Below are 9,048 nucleotides of genomic sequence, written 5' to 3' on the forward strand. Positions count from 1 at the left end.
TAAAACCAACACCACCAGCGAATGGTCCAGGATGCGATAAACGATTCTCTCCACCTCAGCGCCTACGATGTTTTCAGGGTTGTCCCAAGGAATGAATTCCATCTCGCTGAACGCGACTTGGATGCAGTCATCTCGATGTGTCGCGTTAACGGAGACATTTTGCACGTGCTGTTGAACTGAATGAGCAGTGGCTGTTGTTGTTGCTGTTGCTGCTGCAGCATTGTCAGTTTCACTTATTACCGGTTCAGTGGTGTTCTGCATCGCAGAAAAAAAAAAGCAATCTTTTTCCACGTACAACAATCACAGGCACTTTGCCCACTCAGTAAGCAATTTGTTGATTCGTTCAACTATCACAGACACTTTGCCCACTCAACAAGCAATTTGTTGATTCGTTCAACTATCACAGACACTTTGCCCACTCAACAAGCAATTTGTTGATTCGTTCAACTATCACAGACACTCTACCCATTCATCAAAGCAATTTGTTTCTTCGTACAACTATCACAGACACTTTGCCCACTCGACAAGCAGTTTGTTGATTCGTTCAACTATCACAGACACTTTGCCCACTCAACAAAGCAATTTGTTTCTTCGTACAACTATCACAGACACTTTGCCCACTCAACAAGCAGTTTGTTGATTCGTTCAACTATCACAGACACTTTGCCCACTCAACAAGCAGTTTGTTGATTCGTTCAACTATCACAGACACTTTGCCCACTCAACAAGCAATTTGTTGATTCGTTCAACTATCACAGACACTTTGCCCACTCAACAAGCAATTTGTTGATTCGTTCAACTATCACAGACACTTTGCCCACTCAACAAAGCAATTTGTTGATTCGTACAACTATCACAGACACTTTGCCCACTCAACAAGCAGTTTGTTGATTCGTTCAACTATCACAGACACTTTGCCCACTCAAAAAAACAATGCGTTTCCTCCTACAACAATCACAAATACTTTGCTCACTCAAAAAGCCATTTATTTCCTCGTACAACTCTCAAAGGCACTTTACCGTATTTCCTCGTACAACTCTCAAAGGCACTTTACTCACTCAAAAAATTTTTTTACTTCCTCGTACAACTCTCAAAGGCACTTTACTCACTCAAAAAATTTTTTTACTTCCTCGTACAACTCTCAAAGGCACTTTACTCACTCAAAAAAAACATTTATTTCCTCAAACAACTCTCAAAGGCACTTTACCGTATTTCCTCGTACAACTCTCAAAGGCAATTTACTCACTCAAAAAGCCATTTATTTCCTCGTACAACTCTCAAAGGCACTTTACTTACTCAAAAAAAAACATTTATTTCCTCAAACAACTCTCAAAGGTATTTTACTCACTCAAAAATCTTTTTTTTTTTTTTTTAACCTACAACTATCACAGACGCTTTACTTAAAAAAATAAGAATAATTTTTTTTTTTTTAAAACAGCACATGCCTGATACGCACTAAAAACGTGAACCGAACTTAACTGGGCAGGCCAACAGAATCAGCTCTATTTTTGTGTAAAATATTCTTCTTCTTCTTCTGCGTTCGTGGGCTTCAACTCCCACGTTCACTCGTATATACGCGAGTGGGCTCTTTACGTGTATGACCGTTTTTACCCCGCCATGTAGGCAGCCATATTCCGCTTTCGGGGGTAAATATTAAAATCAAATGAAATAATTAGTAACCACTGTAAAATCAAATGAAAAAGAACATCAGAGTACTTGACCGAACGGCGTGTGAATTATGAATCAATCTAAGAGATTACGGGCACTGGCTACTTGAATACTTGAAACGGGCGCAATAGCCGAGTGGTTAAAGCGTTGAACTCTCAATCTGAGGGTCCCGGGTTCGAATCTCGGTGACGGCGCCTGGTGGGTAAAGGGTGGAGATTTTTCCGATCTCCCAGGTCAACATATGTGCAGACCTGCTAGTGCCCGAACCCCCTTCGTGTGTATACCGCAAGCAAAAGATCAAATACGCACGTTAAAGAACCTGTAATCCATGTCAGCGTTCGGTGGGTTATGGAAACAAGAACATTACCCAGCATGCACACCCCCGAAAGCGGAGTACGGCTGCCTACATGGCGGGGTAAAACGGTCATACACGTAAAAGCCCACTCGTGTACATACGAGTGAACGTGGGAGTTGCAGCCCACGAACACAGAAGAAGAAGAATACTTGCCAACACTGTGTCATGAATCGTGCAGTGAGAAATCTGTCATTCCTCGTCTCGTTCTATCTTTATATAATAATCAGCTGTCAGAAAGTGTACATTTCTATTCGCTTTGAGTGAAAACAAAACCCCAAATGTCGGTCAATAGAGTGAGATAGACAGACTAGCACACAGAGAGATTAATCACATATCTGCAAATATACCACATACACACGCGCACAGGCGTACGTGCTCATGCACGCACATACATCTGCTCGCGCGCGCACACACACACTCACACACACACACACACATATGACATATACACACATACACGCGGACATACGCACGCATATACACAATACAGGAGCACTACCGACGTATAGTATATGACACACACGCGCACGCGCGCGTCCCCACTACACACACACACACACACACACACGACTGGACATGTAAACACACATACGCACGCACACACACCAAACACGAGCATTAGCAACATATTTAGCATATTGCACACATACAAACGCATGCGTGCGCGCTCGCACACACACGCGCACGCGCTCGCACACAAATATAAATGATATATACACGCGTACACACGCGCGCACGCACGCACACACACACACATACACATTAACACACACACGAACGCACGGACGCGCACACACACACATACAAAGACATACATACAGAAACACACACACACACACACACACACACACACACACACACACACACACACACACACACACAGTGGATGGTTGAAGGGGGGAGGGAAAACAATCGACAATGAGAACGAAGGACTGGAGTTTAATCATTTGCCAGACATTTTTTTATTGGTTATGCGAACATAATTAGCCTCTCTCTCTCTCTCTCTCTCTCTCTCTCTCTCTCTCTCTCTCTCTCTCTCTGTCTGTCTCTCTTTCTCTCTCTCAAATAAAACCGTTGGCTCATTCGTTCGTTCTCTCTTTGTCTCTGACAAGAGCACGTGAGATAATTATGAACCTTTCCCTGTACATTCTTTGTTTTATTTCATTGCTTGTTTTTCTTTCTTTCCTTCATTCTTTTTTTTTTTTCTTTTTTTCTTTTTTTTCTTTTTTTTCTTTTTTTTTTGTACGTCATACGAATCTGTGATGTCGCACATTCACGCACGTATTTGATTGGCTGATGGTTGTTTCTGTCATTCGCTGATTGGCTGATGGTTGTTTCTGTCATTCGCTGATTGGCTGATGGTTGTTTCTGTCATTTCATCTTCCATTCGAACAGAAAAGACTACTTAACGCTGTTTTGAAATCACACAGCAATTCGCCGGGCTGAGATACTACACGAAAAACACTATATATCTGTCTGTCTATCTGTATATCTATCCAGTCGTTCATTTATCTATTTATCTTTTCATTCATATGTATTGATACGTATGTTATATATACATATAGTTATTTATATTTTTATTTGTATCTCTCTCTCTCTCTATGTATATATATATATATATATATAGAGAGAGAGAGAGAGAGAGAGAGAGATGTGTGTGTGTGTGTGTGTGTGTGTGTGTGTGTGTGCGTGTGTATTAATCTTCAACTTCAATTTATATATATTACTATAATCATAATGTTATGTTGTTATGCATGTAGTTACTTATATTTGTGTATTGTGTATTTCTCTTTTTATCACAACAGATTTCTGTGTGTGAAATTCGGGCTGCTCTCCCCAGGGACAGCGTGTCGCTACACTACAGCGCCACCCTTTTTTCTTTTCTTTTTTTTCCTGCGAGCAGTTATATTTTTGTTTTTCCTATCGAAGTGGATTTTTCTACAGAATTTTGCCAGGAACAACTCTTTTGTTGCCGTGGGGTTTTTTACGTGCGCTGAGTGCATGCTGCACACGGGACCTCGGTTTATCGTTTCATCCGAATAACTATATATATATATATATATATGTGTGTGTGTGTGTGTGTGTGTGTGTGTGTGTGTGTGTGTGTGTGTAGTTAGGTAGATAGACAGATAGATATCAACGTTAATCTTCAAGTTGAACATGAGCTACATTGCCAGTTCGTGATAACTATCGTTGTAATGAAATGTTTTTCAATTGTTGATGCTGTTATAACGAAGCACGCACTATAGTAATCACAATCTCGTTATAATGAATTCTCTGTGTGTGTGTGTGTGTGTGTGTGTGTGTGTGTGTGTGTGTGTGTGTGTGTGTGTGTGTGTCTCTCTCTCTCTCTCTCTCTCTCTCTCTCACGCCCACACACACACACACACCTCCCCTCCCCCACCCCCTTTTTTCTTCTACCTCCCCCCTCCCCCCTCCCCCAGCACCCGCTACCCCCCCACCCACCCACCCCACCCTCCACTGTTGATGTTATCTGTGACATAAGGCAAGTCGCCTTATTCTTAAATGTACGCCATCCACAGTTGGCCCGATCGGTATTCAGTTATGAAAAAGGGGACTTGAGCTGAAACCTCCATGGCGGCATATCTGGTTCTTCAGTGTGACTGCGTGCGAAAACCTAAGTTAGGTAACACAACATGGTGTCAGAAGATGGCTACTGTTTGTTGAGAACGGTTAAAAACTGTGGAAAACAGGTAACGGTCTAATTTTTCTCTTTTTTTTGCACACGTCTTCGAACACGGATCAGTTTTCATGTGTCGCACATTGCTAATGTACGTCACACTCACATTCACAGTGGCTCAATAGATCCAGACATCAGTGTCGGCCTAAAAACAATGACGTTTGACCTTTGACAAGTTCCTCCCGTAACACCATAGTTTGACATTTTGTGTACGTCACGTCAGTGCTCAGGACTAGTCAAAATATTTAATACTGATAGTAGGCACCTTCAGTATGGCAGCAGAACAGCAACAACAGAAGCGTTTTACTGCAAATATTCCAGTTCCAGCAAAATTAGATGTTTCTTCGGACATTGAAGCAAATTGGAGAAAATTTCTTCGACAATGGCAGAATTACGAAATTGCAACTCGTTTAGACAAAGAAGCATCAGAGTATCGCTGTGCCGTCCTGCTCGCATGTATCGGAGAGGATGCACAGGAAATCTATGAGGGCTTGCCGTTTGCAGAGGGAGAAAACAATAAAGACATCGAGACAGTTCTTGACAAATTCAATGACTTCTGCTTGGGAACTACTCATGAAGTGTATGAGAGTTTCAAGTTCCACTCAAGAAACCAATCAAAGGATGAGTCTATTGATGCATACGTTGCAGCCCTGCGAAAACTGACAAAAACATGCAATTTCAAGGAGCCTGACAGGATGGTCAGAGATCGAATTGTTATAGGAGTGATAGACGATGACACACGGGAGAAACTGCTACAAAACAAGACTCTTACACTTCAGCAAACAGTAGAAATTTGCAGAGCCCAAGAAACGTCCAAGGCTAGAGCAAGGTCAATGCAGTCCAGAACATTTAGAGAAGGTATTAGCAGTGAAGAAGTAGTTGAAGTAAACAAAGTCAAACAAGGACCACAACAGAGCATGCCACCGTGGAAACGGACATCATCAGGAGGAAGCAAGCCATGCTCATGGTGTGGAAGGGGTCCACATAGAAGAGATGCTTGTCCTGCAAAAGCAGCCACATGCAGGAAGTGTTCCAAGATTGGTCATTATGCTGCAGTTTGTCGCTCTTTGCCTTATTCAGTCAGGAGGTTGGAGGAAGAAGCAGAAGAAGCAACAGTGGCAAGTCTTTTTAGGCCTAAAGAGAACTCCAAAGCACGCAGAGAAGATGTCTTCCTGGATTCAGTCAATCACAAGGCAACATCAGATGCATGGAAAGCCAAGGTTAGATTGGAAGGCATGGATAACGTGTTCAAGCTGGACACAGGGGCAGATGTCACTGTAGTGCCACCATCGATGGTGCCAAAAGGCAAGAGACCACTACAGAGATCAAACAAGAAGCTGTTTGGTGCAAGCCGAGTCCAGATCCCTTGCCTAGGCAAGTTCACAGCACAGTTAACCTTCCAGAACCACACGACGACTCAGGAAGTGTACGTCGTTAGTGGCCTCAAGGAAGCATTGCTAGGTCGGCCTGCTATCACTGCCCTGAATATGATTGTGCGAGTGAACATGGTGAAGGAAACTGAGGAAACACAGTTTATAGCAGAATTTCCTGAACTCTTCAGAGGTCTTGGCAAGTTACAGGAATCGTACAAAATCCGCCTCAGAGACAAGTGTTCTCCCTACGCTGTGTCAGCTCCACGTCGTTTAGCCCACCCTCTGAGAGAGAAGGTCAAGGTAGAGCTGGATCAGCTGGAACAGCAGGGAGTGATCCGCAGCATTAGCAAGCCAACTGACTGGTGTGCCCCTATAGTAGTTGTCCCCAAGAGCAATGAGAGAGTCCGAGTCTGCGTGGATCTGAGCAAACTCAATGAATCAGTTAGAAGAGAGAACTATCCTTTGCCAACAACTGATGAACTTTTGGCTCAACTGTCAGGCGCAACCGTGTTTACCAAACTTGACTGCAATTCTGGTTTTCACCAGATACCCTTGGATGAAGAAAGTCAAGAACTGACTACATTCATTACTCCCTATGGGAGGTATTGCTATACCAGGTTGCCGTTTGGAATAAGTTCAGGGCCTGAGGTGTTCCAGCGACGCATGAATCAGTTGTTAGAGAATCACGATGGAGTGATCTGTGACATCGATGACCTCCTCATCTATGGGTCGTCAAAGCAAGAGCATGACATCCACTTGAAGAAGGTGATGGAGACCCTCCAACGGGCAGGCGTCACCTTAAATGGAGACAAGTGCCAGTTTGCCAAAGACCAAATCAGATTCCTCGGGCATGTTGTCTCCAAGGATGGGATAGCCATGGATCCAGAAAAAATCGATGCAATCAAGGATTTTCCCAGGCCACAGAATGTGTCAGACCTAAGGAGACTCTTGGGAGTCATCAATCATGTTGCCAAATTTGCAGGACCTACCCTAGCAGATGACAGCAAGGCCCTTAGAGATCTGCTGAAAAATGACGTTGAGTGGACTTGGGCCACAGCTCAGGAGGCAGCATTCCAAAAAGTCAAGAAGCAGTTGACAGAAGCTCCAGTCTTGGCACACTACAATGCAACCAGAAAAACAGTGGTCTCAGCCGATGCCTCCTCATTTGGCCTTGGTGCAGTCCTCCTACAGAAACAGTCAGATGGACACTTAAAACCAGTGTTCTATGCATCCAGGAGCATGACAGACACAGAAAGAAGGTATGCGCAAGTTGAACGTGAAGCCCTTGCTGTGACTTGGGCATGTGAGAAATTTGCAGATTACATTGTAGGGCTGCAGGATTTAGTTATCCAAACAGATCACAAGCCCCTTCTGGCCCTTCTGAAGTCTAAAGGCCTGGAAGATCTGCCACCCAGGATTCAGAGATTCAGAATGCGTCTGATGCGGTTCTCGTACTCCATCGAGTATATAAGAGGAAAAAACCTTGTGACAGCTGACGCTCTGTCACGTGCACCAGCAGGAAAACAAAAACCAGAAGAGAAGACGCAAGAAGAGGAGGATGATCTCTTCGTACATCAGGTCATCCAGAACCAGCCAGCATCAGAGTGGCGACTTGAACAGATTCGAAATGAATGTATGAGAGACAGAGTTTGTCAGGTGCTATACCGATATGTCCAGGAAGGCTGGCCAGGTTCGAGTCCAGATGATCCAGAGTTGAAGGTGTTTTGGTCTGTCCGCTCAGAAATCACAGTGCAAGAGGGCATACTTCTCTACAGGAGCAGACTGATAATTCCAGAAATCCTGCGAGCTGACATCCTTGAGAAGCTGCACACTGGACACCAAGGCATCGGTAAATGTCGAGCACTAGCCAGAGACTGTGTTTGGTGGCCCAGGCTATCAGTCCAAATTGAGTCCATGGTCCAGAAGTGCCCAATCTGCATCAAAGAGAGACGTGTACCACCAGAACCCCTCATCACAACTGCCACACCGGCATTCCCATGGCAAAAGGTTGGCATGGACTTGTTTGAGATTTCAAGACAGCAGTATCTTCTGGTTGTTGACTACTACTCACGCTACATTGAGGTGGTCACACTGAGTAACACCACAGCCAATCATGTGATATCTCACATTAAGAGTATTTTTGCTCGCCATGGAATTCCACAAATCGTTGTAAGCGATAACGGTCCCCAGTTTGCATGCAGACAGTTCCAGGAATTCACACAGAAGTACGAGTTCACTCACATTACCAGCAGCCCCCACTACCCACAGGGTAATGGAGAAGCGGAGAGGGCGGTCCAAACCATGAAGTCATTACTTACAAAGGCAGAAGACCCCTACCTGGCTCTCCTCGCTTACCGGTCCACACCATTGGAGCAGGGCCTGAGTCCTGCCGAGCTGCTGTTTGGCAGAAAAGTCCGCACTGTTGTCCCATCAGCACCTTCGCAGCTCTCCCGTGAGAAGGGGAAGAAGTGGAGGGACTTCAGACAAAGAGACAAAATCAAGAAGCAGAAGCAGAAAGACAATTTTGATAGAGCTCACCGTGCCCGTTCAGCAACTGTTCTACATCCTGGTCAGCCAGTTTGGGTACATCCAGCCCAAACTCCAGGGACCATCATTCACTCCCTTCCCAACAGGGACTACAAGGTCCAGACACCCCATGGACCCCAACGCCGCAATCGCCGTTTCCTTGTTCCTCGAGACCCAAATCCTGAAATCCCCAAACCTGTCCCCAGACCACTCTCGTCCCTGCTTTCTGCCAAGCCACACACAGAGGTGGCTTCTTGTCCTTTTCCGTGGGATGATGCTGTCACCAGTCCAGCTGCGTCTGGTGTACCGAGGGCTGCCGCTTCCAGTGCTGTCACCAGTCCAGTTGCGTCTGGTGTACCGAGGGCTGCCGCCTCCAGTGCTGTCACCAGTCCAGTTGCGTCTGGTGTACCGAGGGCTGCCGCTTC

The sequence above is a fragment of the Babylonia areolata genome, chromosome 33 (assembly GCF_041734735.1).
Source record: "Babylonia areolata isolate BAREFJ2019XMU chromosome 33, ASM4173473v1, whole genome shotgun sequence".
Lineage (NCBI taxonomy): Eukaryota > Metazoa > Mollusca > Gastropoda > Neogastropoda > Buccinidae > Babylonia > Babylonia areolata.